Here is a 19,737-nt window from a genome sequence, read left to right on the forward strand (position 1 = left end):
GCAGTAGAGGCCCTAGGGTACCTCCTGGCCCTCCACCTAGGTGCCTCTGACCCCAGCAAGCTACCCAGGGGTCCACAACTCTTCCTGGACTTGCAGTAGAGGCCCCAGGGTGCCCCCTTGGCCTCCACCCAGGGGCCTCTGACCCCAGCAAGCTACCCAGGGGTCCACCTTTCTCCCTGGACTTGAAGTATAGGCCTCAGAGTGCCCACTGGCCCTCCACCTAGGGGCCTAAGACCCCAGCAAGCTACCCAGGGGTCCACAACTCTCCCTGGACTTGCAGTAGAGGCCCCAGGGTGCCCCCTTGGCCTCCACCTAGGGGCCTCTGACACCAGCAAGCTACCCAGGGGTCCAAAACTCTCCCTGGACTTGCAGTAGAGGCCACAGGGTGCCCCCTTGGCCTCCACCCAGGGGCCTCTGACCCCAGCAAGCTACCCAGGGGGTCCACCTCTTTCCCTGGACTTGCAGTAGAGGCCCTAGGGTACCTCCTGGCCCTCCACCTAGGGGCCTTTGACCCCAGCAAGCTACCCAGGGGTCCACAACTCTCCCTGGACTTGCAGTACAGGCCCCAGGGTGCCCCCTTGCCCTCCAACGAGGGGCCTCTGACCCCAGCAAGCTACCCAGGGGACCACAATTCTCCCTGGACTTGCAGTAGAGGCCCCAGGGTACTACCTTGGCCTCCACCTAGGGGCCTCTGACCCCAGCAAGCTACCCAGGGGGTCCACCTCTTTTCCTGGACTTGCAGTAGAGGCGATAGGGTACCTCCTGGCCCTCCACCTAGGGTCCTTTGACCCCAGCAAGCTACCCAGGGGTCCACAACTCTCCCTGGACTTGCAGTACAGGCCCCAGGGTGCCCCCTTGGCCTCCACCTAGGGGCCTCTGACCCCAGCAAGCTACCCAGGGGACCACAACTCTCCCTGGACTTGCAGTAGATGCCCCAGGGTACCCCCTTGGCCTCCACACAGGGGACTAGGACCCCAGCTAGCTACCCAGGGTCCACCTCTCTGCCTGGACTTGCAGTAGAGGCCCTAGGGTGCCCCCTTGCCCTCCACCCAGGGGCCTCTGACCCCAGCAAGCTACCCAGGGGTCCACCTCTCTCCCTGGACATAAAGTAGACGCCCCAGGGTGCCCCCTGGCCCTCCATCTACTTGCCTTTGACCCCAGGATGCTATCCAGGGGTCCACCTTGCTCCCTGGACTTGCAGTAGAGGCCCAAGAAGGCCACCTGGCCCTCCAGCTAGGGGCCTAGGACCCCAGAAAGCTACCCAGGGGTCCACCTCTCTCCCTGGACTTGCAGTAGAGGCCCCAGGGTGCCCCCTTGCCCTCCAAAAAGGAGTCTTTGACCCCAGCAAGCTACCCAGTGGTCCACCTCTTTCCCTGGACTTGGAGGATAGGCCCCAGGGTGCCCCCTGGCCCTCCACCTAGGGGCCTTTGACCCCAGCAATCTACCCTGGGGGTCCTCCTCTTTCCCTGGACTTGCAGTAGAGGCCCTAGGGTGCCCCCTTGGCCTCCACCTAGGGGCCTCTGACCCCAGCAATCTACCCAGGGGTCCAAAACTCTCCCTGGACTTGCAGTAGAGGCCCCAGGGTGCCCCCTTGGCCTCCACCCAGGGGCCTCTGACCCCAGCAAGTTACCCAGGGGGTCCACCTCTTTTCCTGGACTTGCAGTAGAGGCGATAGGGTACCTCCTGGCCCTCCACCTAGGGTCCTTTGACCCCAGCAAGCTACCCAGGGGTCCACAACTCTCCCTGGACTTGCAGTACAGGCCCCAGGGTGCCCCCTTGGCCTCCACCCAGGGGCCTCTGACCCCAGCAAGCTACCCAGGGGTCCACCTTTCTCCCTGGACTTGAAGTATAGGCCCAAGGGTGCCCACTGGCCCTCCACCTAGGGGCCTCTGACCCCAGCAAGCCACCCAGGGGTCCACCTCTCTCCCTGGACTTGTAGTATAGCCCCCAGGGTGCCCCCTGGCCCTCCACCTAGGGACCTAAGACCCCAGCAAGCTACCCAAGGGTCCACCTCTCTCCCTTGACTTGAAGTATAGGCCCCAGGGTGCCCCCTAGCCCTCCACCTAGGGGACTAGGACCCCAGCAAGCTACCCAGGGGTCCACCTCTCTGCCTGGACTTGCAGTAGAGGCCCCAGGGTGCCCCCTGGCCTCCACCTAGGGAACTCTGACCCCAGCAAGCTACCCAGTGGTCCACAACTCTCCTTGGACTTGCAGTAGAGGCCGCAGGGTGCCCCCTTGGCCTCCACCCAGGGGCCTCTGACCCCAGCAAGCTACCCAGGGGTCCACCTTTCTCCCTGGACTTGAAGTATAGGCCCAAGGGAGCCCACTGGCCCTCCACCTAGGGGCCTAAGACCCCAACAAGCTAGCCAGGGGTCCACAACTCTCCCTGGACTTGCAGTAGAGGCCCCAGGGTGCCCCCTGGCCCTCCACCTAGGGGCCTAAGACCCCAGCAAGCTACCCAGGGGTCCACCTCTCTCCCTGGACATGAAGTAGACGCCCCAGGGTGCCCCCTGGCCTTCCACCTAGTTGCCTTTGACCCCAGGAAGCTATCCAGGGGTCCACCTTGCTCCCTGGACTTGCAGTAGAGGCCCAAGAAGGCCACCTGGCCCTCCATCTAGGGGCCTAGGACCCCAGAAAGCTACCCAGGGGTCCACCTCTCTCCCTGGACTTGAAGTAGAGGCCCCAGGGTGCCCCTTTTCCCTCCAAAAAGGAGTCTTTGACCCCAGCAACCTACCCAGTGGTCCACCTCTTTCCCTGGACTTGGAGGATAGGCCCCAGGGTGCCCCCTGGCCCTCCACTTAGGGGCCTTTGACCCCAGCAAGCTACCCTGGGGGTCCTCCTCTTTCCCTGGACTTGCAGTAGAGGCCCTAGGGTGCCCCCTTGGCCTCCACCTAGGGGCCTCTGACCCCAGCAAGCTACCCAGGGGTCCAAAACTCTCCCTGGACTTGCAGTAGAGGCCCCAGGGTGCCCCCTTGGCCTCCACCTAGGGGCCTCTGACCCCAGCAAGCTACCCAGGGGGTCCACCTCTTTTCTTGCACTTGCAGTAGAGGCGATAGGGTACCTCCTGGACCTCCACCTAGGGGCCTTTGACCCCAGCAAGCTACCCAGGGGTCCACAACTCTCCCTGGACTTGCAGTACAGGCCCCAGGGTGCCCTCTTGGCCTCCACCTAGGGGCCTCTGACCCCAGCAAGCTACCCAGGGGTCCACAACTCTCCTTGTACTTGCAGTAGAGGCCGCAGGGTGCCCCCTTGGCCTCCACCCAGGGGCCTCTGACCCCAGCAAGCTACCCAGGGGTCCACCTTTCTCCCTGGACTTGAAGTATAGGCCCAAGGGTGCCCACTGGCCCTCCACCTAGGGGCCTAAGACCCCAACATGCTACCCAGGGGTCCACAACTCTCCCTGGACTTGCAGTAGAGGCCCCAAGGTGCCCCCTGGCCCTCCACCTAGGGGCCTAAGACCCCAGCAAGCTACCCAGGGGTCCACCTCTCTCCCTGGACATAAAGTAGACGCCCCAGGGTGCCCCCTGGCCCTCCACCTACTTGCCTTTGACCCCAGGATGCTATCCAGGGGTCCACCTTGCTCCCTGGACTTGCAGTAGAGGCCCAAGAAGGCCACCTGGCCCTCCAGCTAGGGGCCTAGGACCCCAGAAAGCTACCCAGGGGTCCACCTCTCTCCCTGGACTTGCAGTAGAGGCCCCAGGGTGCCCCCTTGCCCTCCAAAAAGGAGTCTTTGACCCCAGCAAGCTACCCAGTGGTCCACCTCTTTCCCTGGACTTGGAGGATAGGCCCCAGGGTGCCCCCTGGCCCTCCACCTAGGGGCCTTTGACCCCAGCAATCTACCCTGGGGGTCCTCCTCTTTCCCTGGACTTGCAGTAGAGGCCCTAGGGTGCCCCCTTGGCCTCCACCTAGGGGCCTCTGACCCCAGCAATCTACCCAGGGGTCCAAAACTCTCCCTGGACTTGCAGTAGAGGCCCCAGGGTGCCCCCTTGGCCTCCACCCAGGGGCCTCTGACCCCAGCAAGTTACCCAGGGGGTCCACCTCTTTTCCTGGACTTGCAGTAGAGGCGATAGGGTACCTCCTGGCCCTCCACCTAGGGTCCTTTGACCCCAGCAAGCTACCCAGGGGTCCACAACTCTCCCTGGACTTGCAGTACAGGCCCCAGGGTGCCCCCTTGGCCTCCACCTAGGGGCCTCTGACCCCAGCAAGCTACCCAGGGGACCACAACTCTCCCTGGACTTGCAGTACAGGCCCCAGGGTACCCCCTTGGCCTCCAAACTGGGGACTAGGACCCCAGCTAGCTACCCAGGGTCCACCTCTCTGCCTGGACTTGCAGTAGAGGCCCTAGGGTGCCCCCTTGCCCTCCATCCAGGGGCCTCTGACCCCAGCAAGCTACCCAGGGGTCAACCTCTCTCCCTGGACTTGCAGTAGAGGCCCTAGGGTACCTCCTGGCCCTCCACCTAGGTGCCTCTGACCCCAGCAAGCTACCCAGGGGTCCACAACTCTTCCTGGACTTGCAGTAGAGGCCCCAGGGTGCCCCCTTGGCCTCCACCCAGGGGCCTCTGACCCCAGCAAGCTACCCAGGGGTCCACCTTTCTCCCTGGACTTGAAGTATAGGCCTCAGAGTGCCCACTGGCCCTCCACCTAGGGGCCTAAGACCCCAGCAAGCTACCCAGGGGTCCACAACTCTCCCTGGACTTGCAGTAGAGGCCCCAGGGTGCCCCCTTGGCCTCCACCTAGGGGCCTCTGACACCAGCAAGCTACCCAGGGGTCCAAAACTCTCCCTGGACTTGCAGTAGAGGCCACAGGGTGCCCCCTTGGCCTCCACCCAGGGGCCTCTGACCCCAGCAAGCTACCCAGGGGGTCCACCTCTTTCCCTGGACTTGCAGTAGAGGCCCTAGGGTACCTCCTGGCCCTCCACCTAGGGGCCTTTGACCCCAGCAAGCTACCCAGGGGTCCACAACTCTCCCTGGACTTGCAGTACAGGCCCCAGGGTGCCCCCTTGCCCTCCAACGAGGGGCCTCTGACCCCAGCAAGCTACCCAGGGGACCACAATTCTCCCTGGACTTGCAGTAGAGGCCCCAGGGTACTACCTTGGCCTCCACCTAGGGGCCTCTGACCCCAGCAAGCTACCCAGGGGGTCCACCTCTTTTCCTGGACTTGCAGTAGAGGCGATAGGGTACCTCCTGGCCCTCCACCTAGGGTCCTTTGACCCCAGCAAGCTACCCAGGGGTCCACAACTCTCCCTGGACTTGCAGTACAGGCCCCAGGGTGCCCCCTTGGCCTCCACCTAGGGGCCTCTGACCCCAGCAAGCTACCCAGGGGACCACAACTCTCCCTGGACTTGCAGTAGATGCCCCAGGGTACCCCCTTGGCCTCCACACAGGGGACTAGGACCCCAGCTAGCTACCCAGGGTCCACCTCTCTGCCTGGACTTGCAGTAGAGGCCCTAGGGTGCCCCCTTGCCCTCCACCCAGGGGCCTCTGACCCCAGCAAGCTACCCAGGGGTCCACCTCTCTCCCTGGACATAAAGTAGACGCCCCAGGGTGCCCCCTGGCCCTCCATCTACTTGCCTTTGACCCCAGGATGCTATCCAGGGGTCCACCTTGCTCCCTGGACTTGCAGTAGAGGCCCAAGAAGGCCACCTGGCCCTCCAGCTAGGGGCCTAGGACCCCAGAAAGCTACCCAGGGGTCCACCTCTCTCCCTGGACTTGCAGTAGAGGCCCCAGGGTGCCCCCTTGCCCTCCAAAAAGGAGTCTTTGACCCCAGCAAGCTACCCAGTGGTCCACCTCTTTCCCTGGACTTGGAGGATAGGCCCCAGGGTGCCCCCTGGCCCTCCACCTAGGGGCCTTTGACCCCAGCAATCTACCCTGGGGGTCCTCCTCTTTCCCTGGACTTGCAGTAGAGGCCCTAGGGTGCCCCCTTGGCCTCCACCTAGGGGCCTCTGACCCCAGCAATCTACCCAGGGGTCCAAAACTCTCCCTGGACTTGCAGTAGAGGCCCCAGGGTGCCCCCTTGGCCTCCACCCAGGGGCCTCTGACCCCAGCAAGTTACCCAGGGGGTCCACCTCTTTTCCTGGACTTGCAGTAGAGGCGATAGGGTACCTCCTGGCCCTCCACCTAGGGTCCTTTGACCCCAGCAAGCTACCCAGGGGTCCACAACTCTCCCTGGACTTGCAGTACAGGCCCCAGGGTGCCCCCTTGGCCTCCACCTAGGGGCCTCTGACCCCAGCAAGCTACCCAGGGGACCACAACTCTCCCTGGACTTGCAGTACAGGCCCCAGGGTACCCCCTTGGCCTCCAAACTGGGGACTAGGACCCCAGCTAGCTACCCAGGGTCCACCTCTCTGCCTGGACTTGCAGTAGAGGCCCTAGGGTGCCCCCTTGCCCTCCATCCAGGGGCCTCTGACCCCAGCAAGCTACCCAGGGGTCAACCTCTCTCCCTGGACTTGCAGTAGAGGCCCTAGGGTACCTCCTGGCCCTCCACCTAGGTGCCTCTGACCCCAGCAAGCTACCCAGGGGTCCACAACTCTTCCTGGACTTGCAGTAGAGGCCCCAGGGTGCCCCCTTGGCCTCCACCCAGGGGCCTCTGACCCCAGCAAGCTACCCAGGGGTCCACCTTTCTCCCTGGACTTGAAGTATAGGCCTCAGAGTGCCCACTGGCCCTCCACCTAGGGGCCTAAGACCCCAGCAAGCTACCCAGGGGTCCACAACTCTCCCTGGACTTGCAGTAGAGGCCCCAGGGTGCCCCCTTGGCCTCCACCTAGGGGCCTCTGACACCAGCAAGCTACCCAGGGGTCCAAAACTCTCCCTGGACTTGCAGTAGAGGCCACAGGGTGCCCCCTTGGCCTCCACCCAGGGGCCTCTGACCCCAGCAAGCTACCCAGGGGGTCCACCTCTTTCCCTGGACTTGCAGTAGAGGCCCTAGGGTACCTCCTGGCCCTCCACCTAGGGGCCTTTGACCCCAGCAAGCTACCCAGGGGTCCACAACTCTCCCTGGACTTGCAGTACAGGCCCCAGGGTGCCCCCTTGCCCTCCAACGAGGGGCCTCTGACCCCAGCAAGCTACCCAGGGGACCACAACTCTCCCTGGACTTGCAGTAGAGGCCCCAGGGTACTACCTTGGCCTCCACCTAGGGGCCTCTGACCCCAGCAAGCTACCCAGGGGGTCCACCTCTTTTCCTGGACTTGCAGTAGAGGCGATAGGGTACCTCCTGGCCCTCCACCTAGGGTCCTTTGACCCCAGCAAGCTACCCAGGGGTCCACAACTCTCCCTGGACTTGCAGTACAGGCCCCAGGGTGCCCCCTTGGCCTCCACCTAGGGGCCTCTGACCCCAGCAAGCTACCCAGGGGACCACAACTCTCCCTGGACTTGCAGTAGATGCCCCAGGGTACCCCCTTGGCCTCCACACAGGGGACTAGGACCCCAGCTAGCTACCCAGGGTCCACCTCTCTGCCTGGACTTGCAGTAGAGGCCCTAGGGTGCCCCCTTGCCCTCCACCCAGGGGCCTCTGACCCCAGCAAGCTACCCAGGGGTCAACCTCTCTCCCTGGACTTGCAGTAGAGGCCCTAGGGTACCTCCTGGCCCTCCACCTAGGGGCCTCTGACCCCAGCAAGCTACCCAGGGGTCCACAACTCTTCCTGGACTTGCAGTAGAGGCCCCAGGGTGCCCCCTTGGCCTCCACCCAGGGGCCTCTGACCCCAGCAAGCTACCCAGGGGTCCACCTTTCTCCCTGGACTTGAAGTATAGGCCTCAGGGTGCCCACTGGCCCTCCACCTAGGGGCCTAAGACCCCAGCAAGCTACCCAGGGGTCCACAACTCTTCCTGGACTTGCAGTAGAGGCCCCAGGGTGCCCCCTTGGCCTCCACCTAGGGGCCTCTGACACCAGCAAGCTACCCAGGGGTCCAAAACTCTCCCTGGACTTGCAGTAGAGGCCCCAGGGTGCCCCCTTGGCCTCCACCCAGGGGCCTCTGACCCCAGCAAGCTACCCAGGGGGTCCACCTCTTTCCCTGGACTTGCAGTAGAGGCCCTAGGGTACCTCCTGGCCCTCCACCTAGGGGCCTTTGACCCCAGCAAGCTACCCAGGGGTCCACAACTCTCCCTGGACTTGCAGTACAGGCCCCAGGGTGCCCCCTTGCCCTCCAACTAGGGGCCTCTGACCCCAGCAAGCTACCCAGGGGACCACAACTCTCCCTGGACTTGCAGTAGAGGCCCCAGGGTACTACCTTGGCCTCCACCTAGGGGCCTCTGACCCCAGCAAGCTACCCAGGGGGTCCACCTCTTTCCCTGGACATGCAGTAGAGGCCCTAGGGTACCTCCTGGCTCTCCACCTAGGGGCCTAAGACCCCAGCAAGCTACCCAGGGGTCCACAACTCTCCCTGGACTTGCAGTAGAGGCCCCAGGGTTCCCCCTTGGCCTCCACCTAGGGGCCTCTGACCCCAGCAAGCTACCCAGGCGTCCACAACTCTCCCTGGACTTGCAGAAGAGGCCCCAGGGTGCCCCCTTGGCCTCCACCCAGGGGCCTCTGACCCCAGCAAGCTACCCAGGGGTCCACCTTTCTCCCTGGACTTGCAGTATAGGCCCAAGGGTGCCAACTGGCCATCCACCTAGGGGCCTAAGACCCCAACAAGCTACCCAGGGGTCCACAACTCTCCCTGGACTTGCAGTAGAGGCCCCAGGGTGCCCCCTGGCCCTCCACCTAGGAGCCTCTGACCCCAGCAAGCTACCCAGGGGTCCAAAACTCTCCCTGGACTTGCAGTAGAGGCCCCAGAGTGCCCCCTTGGCCTCCACCCAGGGGCCTCTGACCCCAGCAAGCTACCCAGGGGGTCCACCTCTTTCCCTGGACTTGCAGTAGAGGCCCTAGGGTACCTCCTGGCCCTCCACCTAGGGGCCTTTGACTCCAGCAAGCTACCCAGGGGTCCACAACTCTCCCTGGACTTGCAGTACAGGCCCCAGGGTGCCCCCTTGCCCTCCAACTAGGGGCCTCTGACCCCAGCAAGCTACCCAGGGGACCACAACTCTCCCTGGACTTGCAGTAGAGGCCCCAGGGTACTACCTTGGCCTCCACCTAGGGGCCTCTGACCCCAGCAAGCTACCCAGGGGGTCCACCTCTTTCCCTGGACATGCAGTAGAGGCCCTAGGGTACCTCCTGGCCCTCCACCTAGGGGCCTAAGACCCCAGCAAGCTACCCAGGGGTCCACAACTCTCCCTGGACTTGCAGTAGAGGCCCCAGGGTTCCTCCTTGGCCTCCACCTAGGGGCCTCTGACCCCAGCAAGCTACCCAGGCGTCCACAACTCTTCCTGGACTTGCAGTAGAGGCCCCAGGGTGCCCCCTGGCTCTGCACCTAGAGGCCTCTGACCCTAGCAAGCTACCCAGGGGTCCGCCTCTCTCTCTCTGGATTTGCAGTAGAGGCCCAAGAAGGCCACCTGGCCCTCCATCTAGGGACCTAGGACCCCAGAAAGCTACCCAGGGGTCCACCTCTCTCCCTGGACTGGCAGTAGAGGCCCCAGGGTGCCCCCTTGCCCTCCAAAAAGGAGTCTTTGACCCCAGCATCCTACCCAGTGGTCCACCTCTCTCCCTGGACTTGGATGATAGGCCCCAGGGTGCCCCCTAGCCCTCCACCTAGGGGCCTTTGACCCCAGCAAGCTACCCAGGGGTCTTTAACTCTCCCTGGACTTGCAGTACAGGCCCTAGGGTGCCCCCTTGGCCTCCACCTAGGGGCCTCTGACCCCAGCAAGCTACCCAGGGGTCCAAAACTCTCCCTCGACTTGCAGTAGAGGCCCCAGGGTGCCCCCTTGGCCTCCACCCAGGGGCCTCTGACCCCAGCAAGCTACCCAGGGGGTCCACCTCTTTCCCTGGACTTGCAGTAGAGGCCCTAGGGTACCTCCTGGCCCTCCACCTAGGGGCCTTTGACCCCAGCAAGCTACCCAGGGGTCCTCAACTCTCCCTGGACTTGCAGTACAGGCCCCAGGGTGCCCCCTTGGCCTCCACCTAGGGGCCTCTGACCCCAGCAAGCTACCCAGGGGTCCACAACTCTCCCTGGACTTGCAGTAGAGGCCCCAGGGTACCCCATTGGCCTCCACCCAGGGGCCTCTGACCCCAGCAAGCTACCCAGGGGGTCCACCTCTTTCCCTGGACTTGCAGTAGAGGCCCTAGGGTACCTCCTGGCCCTCCACCTAGGGGCCTTTGACCTCAGCAAGCTACCCAGGGGTCCACAACTCTCCCTGGACTTGCAGTAGAGGCCCCAGGGTGCCCCCTTGGCCTCCACCTAGGGGCCTCTGACCCCAGCAAGCTACCCAGGGGTCCACAACTCTCCCTGGACTTGCAGTAGAGGCCCCAGGGTGCCCACTTGGCCTCCACCCAGGGGCCTCTGACCCCAGCAAGCTACCCAGGGGTCCACCTTTCTCCCTGGACTTGAAGTAAAGGCCCAAGGGTGCCCACTGGCCATCCACCTAGGGGCCTAAGACCCCAACAAGCTACCCAGGGGTCCACAACTCTCCCTGGACTTGCAGTAGAGGCCCCAGGGTGCCCCCTGGCCCTCCACCTAGGGGCCTCTGACCCCAGCAAGCTTCCCAGGGGTCCACCTCTCTCCCTGGACTTGCAGTATAGGCCCCAGGGTGCCCCCTGGCCCTCCACCTAGGGACCTAAGACCCCAGCAAGCTACCCAGGGGTCCACCTCTCTCCCTTGACTTGAAGTATAGGCCCCAGGGTGCCCACTGGCCCTCCACCTAGGGGACTAGGACCCCAGCAAGCTACCCAGGGGTCCACCTCTCTGCCTGGACTTGCAGTAGAGGCCCCAGGGTGCCCCCTTGGCCTTCACCTAGGGGCCTCTGACCCCAGCAAGCTACCCAGGGGTCCACAACTCTCCCTGGACTTGCAGTAGAGGCCCCAGGGTGCCCCATTGGCCTCCACCCAGGGGCCTCTGACCCCAGCAAGCTACCCAGGGGTCCAGCTTTCTCCCTGGACTTGAAGTATAGGCCCAAGGGTGCCCACTGGCCCTCCACCTAGGGGCCTAAGACCCCAACAAGCTACCCAGGGGTCCACAACTCTCCCTGGACTTGCAGTAGAGGCCCCAGGGTGCCCCCTGGCCCTCCACTTAGGGGCCTAAGACCCCAGCAAGCTACTCAGGGGTCCACCTGTCTCCCTTGACTTGAAGTATAGGCCCCAGGGTGCCCCCTGGCCCTCCACCTAGGGGACTAGGACCCCAGCTAGCTACCCAGGGGTCCACCTCTCTGCCTGGACTTGCAGTAGAGGCCCTAGGGTGCCCCCTTGGCCTCCACCTAGGGGCCTCTGACCCCAGCAAGTTACCCAGGGGGTCCACCTCTTTTCCTGGACTTGCAGTAGAGGCGATAGGGTACCTCCTGGCCCTCCACCTAGGGTCCTTTGACCCCAGCAAGCTACCCAGGGGTCCACAACTCTCCCTGGACTTGCAGTACAGGCCCCAGGGTGCCCCCTTGGCCTCCACCTAGGGGCCTCTGACCCCAGCAAGCTACCCAGGGGACCACAACTCTCCCTGGACTTGCAGTACAGGCCCCAGGGTACCCCCTTGGCCTCCACACTGGGGACTAGGACCCCAGCTAGCTACCCAGGGTCCACCTCTCTGCCTGGACTTGCAGTAGAGGCCCTAGGGTGCCCCCTTGCCCTCCATCCAGGGGCCTCTGACCCCAGCAAGCTACCCACGGGGTCCACCTCTTTCCCTGGACTTGCAGTAGAGGCCCTAGGGTACCTCCTGGCCCACCACCTAGGGGCCTTTGACCCCAGCAAGATACCCAGGGGTCCACAACTCTCCCTGGACTTGCAGTACAGGCCCCAGGGTGCCCCCTTGGCCTCCACCTAGGGGCCTCTGACCCCAGCAAGCTACCCAGGGGACCACAACTCTCCCTGGACTTGCAGTAGAGGCCCCAGGGTATTACCTTGGCCTCCACCCAGGGGCCTCTGACCCCAGCAAGCTACCCAGGGGTCCACAACTCTCCCTGGACTTGCAGTAGAGGCCCCAGGGTGCCCCCTTGGCCTCCACCTAGTGGCCTCTGACCCCAGCAAGCTACCCAGGGGTCCACCTCTCTCCCTTGACTTGAAGTATAGGCCCCAGGGTGCCCCCTTGGCCTCCACCCAGGGGCCTCTGACCCCAGCAAGCTACCCAGGGGTCCACCTTTCTCCCTGGACTTGAAGTATAGGCCCAAGGGTGCCCACTGGCCATCCACCTAGGGGCCTAAGACCCCAACAAGCTACCCAGGGGTCCACAACTCTCCCTGGACTTGCAGTAGAGGCCCCAGGGTGCCCCCTGGCCCTCCACCTAGGGGCCTCTGACCCCAGCAAGCTACCCAGTGTTCAACCTCTCTCCCTGGACTTGCAGTATAGGCCCCAGGGTGCCCCCTGGCCCTCCACCTAGGGACCTAAGACCCCAGCAAGCTACCCAGGGGTCCACCTCTCTCCCTTGACTTGAAGTATAGGCCCCAGGGTGCCCCCTGGCCCTCCACCTAGGGGACTAGGACCCCAGCAAGCTACCCAAGGGTCCACCTCTCTGCCTGGACTTGCAGTAGAGGCCCCAGGGTGCCCCCTTGGCCTCCACCTAGGGGCCTCTGACCCCAGCAAGCTACCCAGGGGTCCACAACTCTCCCCGGACTTGCAGTAGAGGCCCCAGGGTGCCCCCTTGGCCTCCACCCAGGGGCCTCTGACCCCAGCAAGCTACCCAGGGGTCCACCTTTTCTCCCTGGACTTGAAGTATAGGCCCAAGGGTGCCCACTGGCCCTCCACCTAGGGACCTAAGACCCCAACAAGCTACCCAGGGGTCCACAACTCTCCCTGGACTTGCAGTAGAGGCCCCAGGGTGCCCTCTGGCCCTCCACCTAGTGGCCTAAGACCCCAGCAAGCTACCCAGGGGTCCACCTCTCTCCCCTGACTTGAAGTATAGGCCCCAGGGTGCCCCCTGGCCCTTCACCTAGGGGACTAGGACCCCAGCTAGCTACCCAGGGGTCCACCTCTCTGCCTGGACTTGCAGTAGAGGCCCCAGGGTGCCCCCTTGGCCTCCACCCAGGGGCCTCTGACCCCAGCAAGCTACCCAGGGGTCCACCTTTCTCCCTGGACTTGAAGTATAGGCCTCAGGGTGCCCCCTGGCCCTCCACCTAGGGGCCTAAGACCCCAGCAAGCTACCCAGGGGTCCACAACTCTCCCTGGACTTGCAGTAGAGGCCCCAGGGTGCCCCCTGGCCCTCCACCTAGGGGCCTCTGACCCCAGCAAGCTACCCAGGGGTCCACAACTCTCCCTGGACTTGCAGTAGAGGCCCCAGGGTGCCCCCTGGCCCTCCACCTAGGGGCCTCTGACCCCAGCAAGCTACCCAGGGGTCCACCTCTCTCCCTGGACTTGCAGTATAGGCCCCAGGGTGCCCCCTGGCCCTCCACCTAGGGACCTAAGACCCCAGCAAGCTACCCAGGGGTCCACCTCTCTCCCTTGACTTGAATTATAGGCCCCAGGGTGCCCCCTAGCCCTCCACCTAGGGGACTAGGACCCCAGCAAGCTACCCAGGGGTCCACCTCTCTGCCTGGACTTGCAGTAGAGGCCCCAGGGTGCCCCCTAGGCCTCCACCTAGGGGCCTCTGACCCCAGCAAGCTACCCAGGGGTCCACAACTCTCCTTGGACTTGCAGTAGAGGCCGCAGGGTGCCCCCTTGGCCTCCACCCAGGGGCCTCTGACCCCAGCAAGCTACCCAGGGGTCCACCTTTCTCCCTGGACTTGAAGTATAGGCCCCAGGGTGCCCCCTTGGCCTCCACCCAGGGGCCTCTGACCCCAGCAAGCTACCCAGGGGTTCACCTTTCTCCCTGGACTTGAAGTATAGGCCTCAGAGTGCCCCCTGGCCCTCCACCTAGGGGCCTAAGACCCCAGCAAGCTACCCAGGGGTCCACAACTCTCCCTGGACTTGCAGTAGAGGCCCCAGGGTGCCCCCTGGCCCTTCACCTAGGGGCCTCTGACCCCAGCAAGCTACCCAGGGGTCCACAACTCTCCCTGGACTTGCAGTAGAGGCCCCAGGGTGCCCCCTGGCCCTCCACCTAGGGGCCTCTGACCCCAGCAAGCCACCCAGGGGTCCACCTCTCTCCCTGGACTTGTAGTATAGCCCCCAGGGTGCCCCCTGGCCCTCCACCTAGGGACCTAAGACCCCAGCAAGCTACCCAGGGGTCCACCTCTCTCCCTTGACTTGAAGTATAGGCCCCAGGGTGCCCCCTAGCCCTCCACCTAGGGGACTAGGACCCCAGCAAGCTACCCAGGGTTCCACCTCTCTGCCTGGACTTGCAGTAGAGGCCCCAGGGTGCCCCCTGGCCTCCACCTAGGGGCCTCTGACCCCAGCAAGCTACCCAGTGGTCCACAACTCTCCTTGGACTTGCAATAGAGGCCGCAGGGTGCCCCCTTGGCCTCCACCCAGGGGCCTCTGACCCCAGCAAGCTACCCAGGGGTCCACCTTTCTCCCTGGACTTGAAGTATAGGCCCAAGGGAGCCCACTGGCCCTCCACCTAGGGGCCTAAGACCCCAACAAGCTAGCCAGGGGTCCACAACTCTCCCTGGACTTGCAGTAGAGGCCCCAGGGTGCCCCCTGGCCCTCCACCTAGGGGCCTAAGACCCCAGCAAGCTACCCAGGGGTCCACCTCTCTCCCTGGACATGAAGTAGACGCCCCAGGGTGCCCCCTGGCCTTCCACCTTGTTGCCTTTGACCCCAGGAAGCTATCCAGGGGTCCACCTTGCTCCCTGGACTTGCAGTAGAGGCCCAAGAAGGCCACCTGGCCCTCCATCTAGGGGCCTAGGACCCCAGAAAGCTACCCAGGGGTCCACCTCTCTCCCTGGACTTGAAGTAGAGGCCCCAGGGTGCCCCCTTTCCCTCCAAAAAGGAGTCTTTGACCCCAGCAACCTACCCAGTGGTCCACCTCTTTCCCTGGACTTGGAGGATAGGCCCCAGGGTGCCCCCTGGCCCTCCACTTAGGGGCCTTTGACCCCAGCAAGCTACCCTGGGGGTCCTCCTCTTTCCCTGGACTTGCAGTAGAGGCCCTAGGGTGCCCCCTTGGCCTCCACCTAGGGGCCTCTGACCCCAGCAAGCTACCCAGGGGTCCAAAACTCTCCCTGGACTTGCAGTAGAGGCCCCAGGGTGCCCCCTTGGCCTCCACCTAGGGGCCTCTGACCCCAGCAAGCTACCCAGGGGGTCCACCTCTTTTCCTGCACTTGCAGTAGAGGCGATAGGGTACCTCCTGGACCTCCACCTAGGGGCCTTTGACCCCAGCAAGCTACCCAGGGGTCCACAACTCTCCCTGGACTTGCAGTACAGGCCCCAGGGTGCCCTCTTGGCCTCCACCTAGGGGCCTCTGACCCCAGCAAGCTACCCAGTGGTCCACAACTCTCCTTGGACTTGCAATAGAGGCCGCAGGGTGCCCCCTTGGCCTCCACCCAGGGGCCTCTGACCCCAGCAAGCTACCCAGGGGTCCACCTTTCTCCCTGGACTTGAAGTATAGGCCCAAGGGAGCCCACTGGCCCTCCACCTAGGGGCCTAAGACCCCAACAAGCTAGCCAGGGGTCCACAACTCTCCCTGGACTTGCAGTAGAGGCCCCAGGGTGCCCCCTGGCCCTCCACCTAGGGGCCTAAGACCCCAGCAAGCTACCCAGGGGTCCACCTCTCTCCCTGGACATGAAGTAGACGCCCCAGGGTGCCCCCTGGCCTTCCACCTAGTTGCCTTTGACCCCAGGAAGCTATCCAGGGGTCCACCTTGCTCCCTGGACTTGCAGTAGAGGCCCAAGAAGGCCACCTGGCCCTCCATCTAGGGGCCTAGGACCCCAGAAAGCTACCCAGGGGTCCACCTCTCTCCCTGGACTTGAAGTAGAGGCCCCAGGGTGCCCCCTTTCCCTCCAAAAAGGAGTCTTTGACCCCAGCAACCTACCCAGTGGTCCACCTCTTTCCCTGGACTTGGAGGATAGGCCCCAGGGTGCCCCCTGGCCCTCCACTTAGGGGCCTTTGACCCCAGCAAGCTACCCTGGGGGTCCTCCTCTTTCCCTGGACTTGCAGTAGAGGCCCTAGGGTGCCCCCTTGGCCTCCACCTAGGGGCCTCTGACCCCAGCAAGCTACCCAGGGGTCCAAAACTCTCCCTGGACTTGCAGTAGAGGCCCCAGGGTGCCCCCTTGGCCTCCACCTAGGGGCCTCTGACCCCAGCAAGCTACCCAGGGGGTCCACCTCTTTTCCTGCACTTGCAGTAGAGGCGATAGGGTACCTCCTGGACCTCCACCTAGGGGCCTTTGACCCCAGCAAGCTACCCAGGGGTCCACAACTCTCCCTGGACTTGCAGTACAGGCCCCAGGGTGCCCTCTTGGCCTCCACCTAGGGGCCTCTGACCCCAGCAAGCTACCCAGGGGTCCACAACTCTCCTTGTACTTGCAGTAGAGGCCGCAGGGTGCCCCCTTGGCCTCCACCCAGGGGCCTCTGACCCCAGCAAGCTACCCAGGGGTCCACCTTTCTCCCTGGACTTGAAGTATAGGCCCAAGGGTGCCCACTGGCCCTCCACCTAGGGGCCTAAGACCCCAACATGCTACCCAGGGGTCCACAACTCTCCCTGGACTTGCAGTAGAGGCCCCAAGGTGCCCCCTGGCCCTCCACCTAGGGGCCTAAGACCCCAGCAAGCTACCCAGGGGTCCAACACTCTCTCACTGGACATAAAGTAGACGCCCCAGGGTGCCCCCTGGCCCTCCACCTACTTGCCTTTGACCCCAGGATGCTATCCAGGGGTCCACCTTGCTCCCTGGACTTGCAGTAGAGGCCCAAGAAGGCCACCTGGCCCTCCAGCTAGGGGCCTAGGACCCCAGAAAGCTACCCAGGGGTCCACCTCTCTCCCTGGACTTGCAGTAGAGGCCCCAGGGTGCCCCCTTGCCCTCCAAAAAGGAGTCTTTGACCCCAGCAAGCTACCCAGTGGTCCACCTCTTTCCCTGGACTTGGAGGATAGGCCCCAGGGTGCCCCCTGGCCCTCCACCTAGGGGCCTTTGACCCCAGCAATCTACCCTGGGGGTCCTCCTCTTTCCCTGGACTTGCAGTAGAGGCCCTAGGGTGCCCCCTTGGCCTCCACCTAGGGGCCTCTGACCCCAGCAATCTACCCAGGGGTCCAAAACTCTCCCTGGACTTGCAGTAGAGGCCCCAGGGTGCCCCCTTGGCCTCCACCCAGGGGCCTCTGACCCCAGCAAGTTACCCAGGGGGTCCACCTCTTTTCCTGGACTTGCAGTAGAGGCGATAGGGTACCTCCTGGCCCTCCACCTAGGGTCCTTTGACCCCAGCAAGCTACCCAGGGGTCCACAACTCTCCCTGGACTTGCAGTACAGGCCCCAGGGTGCCCCCTTGGCCTCCACCCAGGGGCCTCTGACCCCAGCAAGCTACCCAGGGGTCCACCTTTCTCCCTGGACTTGAAGTATAGGCCCAAGGGTGCCCACTGGCCCTCCACCTAGGGGCCTCTGACCCCAGCAAGCCACCCAGGGGTCCACCTCTCTCCCTGGACTTGTAGTATAGCCCCCAGGGTGCCCCCTGGCCCTCCACCTAGGGACCTAAGACCCCAGCAAGCTACCCAAGGGTCCACCTCTCTCCCTTGACTTGAAGTATAGGCCCCAGGGTGCCCCCTAGCCCTCCACCTAGGGGACTAGGACCCCAGCAAGCTACCCAGGGGTCCACCTCTCTGCCTGGACTTGCAGTAGAGGCCCCAGGGTGCCCCCTGGCCTCCACCTAGGGAACTCTGACCCCAGCAAGCTACCCAGTGGTCCACAACTCTCCTTGGACTTGCAGTAGAGGCAGCAGGGTGCCCCCTTGGCCTCCACCCAGGGGCCTCTGACCCCAGCAAGCTACCCAGGGGTCCACCTTTCTCCCTGGACTTGAAGTATAGGCCCAAGGGAGCCCACTGGCCCTCCACCTAGGGGCCTAAGACCCCAACAAGCTAGCCAGGGGTCCACAACTCTCCCTGGACTTGCAGTAGAGGCCCCAGGGTGCCCCCTTGCCCTCCACCTAGGGGCCTAAGACCCCAGCAAGCTACCCAGGGGTCCACCTCTCTCCCTGGACATGAAGTAGACGCCCCAGGGTGCCCCCTGGCCTTCCACCTAGTTGCCTTTGACCCCAGGAAGCTATCAGTAGAGGCCCCAGGGTGCCCCCTTGGTCTCCACCCAGGGGCCTCTGACCCCAGCAAGTTACCCAGGGGGTCCACCTCTTTTCCTGGACTTGCAGTAGAGGCGATAGGGTACCTCCTGGCCCTCCACCTAGGGTCCTTTGACCCCAGCAAGCTACCCAGGGGTCCACAACTCTCCCTGGACTTGCAGTACAGGCCCCAGGGTGCCCCCTTGGCCTCCACCCAGGGGCCTCCGACCCCAGCAAGCTACCCAGGGGTCCACCTTTCTCCCTGGACTTGAAGTATAGGCCCAAGGGTGCCCACTGGCCCTCCACCTAGGGGCCTCTGACCCCAGCAAGCCACCCAGGGGTCCACCTCTCTCCCTGGACTTGTAGTATAGCCCCCAGGGTGCCCCCTGGCCCTCCACCTAGGGACCTAAGACCCCAGCAAGCTACCCAGGGGTCCACCTCTCTCCCTTGACTTGAAGTATAGGCCCCAGGGTGCCCCCTAGCCCTCCACCTAGGAGACTAGGACCCCAGCAAGCTACCCAGGGGTCCACCTCTCTGCCTGGACTTGCAGTAGAGGCCCCAGGGTGCCCCCTGGCCTCCACCTAGGGGCCTCTGACCCCAGCAAGCTACCCAGTGGTCCACAACTCTCCTTGGACTTGCAGTAGAGGCCGCAGGGTGCCCCCTTGGCCTCCACCCAGGGGCCTCTGACCCCAGCAAGCTACCCAGGGGTCCACCTTTCTCCCTGGACTTGAAGTATAGGCCCAAGGGAGCCCACTGGCCCTCCACCTAGGGGCCTAAGACCCCAACAAGCTAGCCAGGGGTCCACAACTCTCCCTGGACTTGCAGTAGAGGCCCCAGGGTGCCCCCTGGCCCTCCACCTAGGGGCCTAAGACCCCAGCAAGCTACCCAGGGGTCCACCTCTCTCCCTGGACATGAAGTAGACGCCCCAGGGTGCCCCCTGGCCTTCCACCTAGTTGCCTTTGACCCCAGGAAGCTATCCAGGGGTCCACCTTGCTCCCTGGACTTGCAGTAGAGGCCCAAGAAGGCCACCTGGCCCTCCATCTAGGGGCCTAGGACCCCAGAAAGCTACCCAGGGGTCCACCTCTCTCCCTGGACTTGAAGTAGAGGCCCCAGGGTGCCCCCTTTCCCTCCAAAAAGGAGTCTTTGACCCCAGCAACCTACCCAGTGGTCCACCTCTTTCCCTGGACTTGGAGGATAGGCCCCAGGGTGCCCCCTGGCCCTCCACTTAGGGGCCTTTGACCCCAGCAAGCTACCCTGGGGGTCCTCCTCTTTCCCTGGACTTGCAGTAGAGGCCCTAGGGTGCCCCCTTGGCCTCCACCTAGGGGCCTCTGACCCCAGCAAGCTACCCAGGGGTCCAAAACTCTCCCTGGACTTGCAGTAGAGGCCCCAGGGTGCCCCCTTGGCCTCCACCTAGGGGCCTCTGACCCCAGCAAGCTACCCAGGGGGTCCACCTCTTTTCTTGCACTTGCAGTAGAGGCGATAGGGTACCTCCTGGACCTCCACCTAGGGGCCTTTGACCCCAGCAAGCTACCCAGGGGTCCACAACTCTCCCTGGACTTGCAGTACAGGCCCCAGGGTGCCCTCTTGGCCTCCACCTAGGGGCCTCTGACC

The sequence above is a fragment of the Danio rerio genome, chromosome 23 (genome assembly GCF_049306965.1).
Source record: "Danio rerio strain Tuebingen ecotype United States chromosome 23, GRCz12tu, whole genome shotgun sequence".
Classification (NCBI taxonomy): domain Eukaryota; kingdom Metazoa; phylum Chordata; class Actinopteri; order Cypriniformes; family Danionidae; genus Danio; species Danio rerio.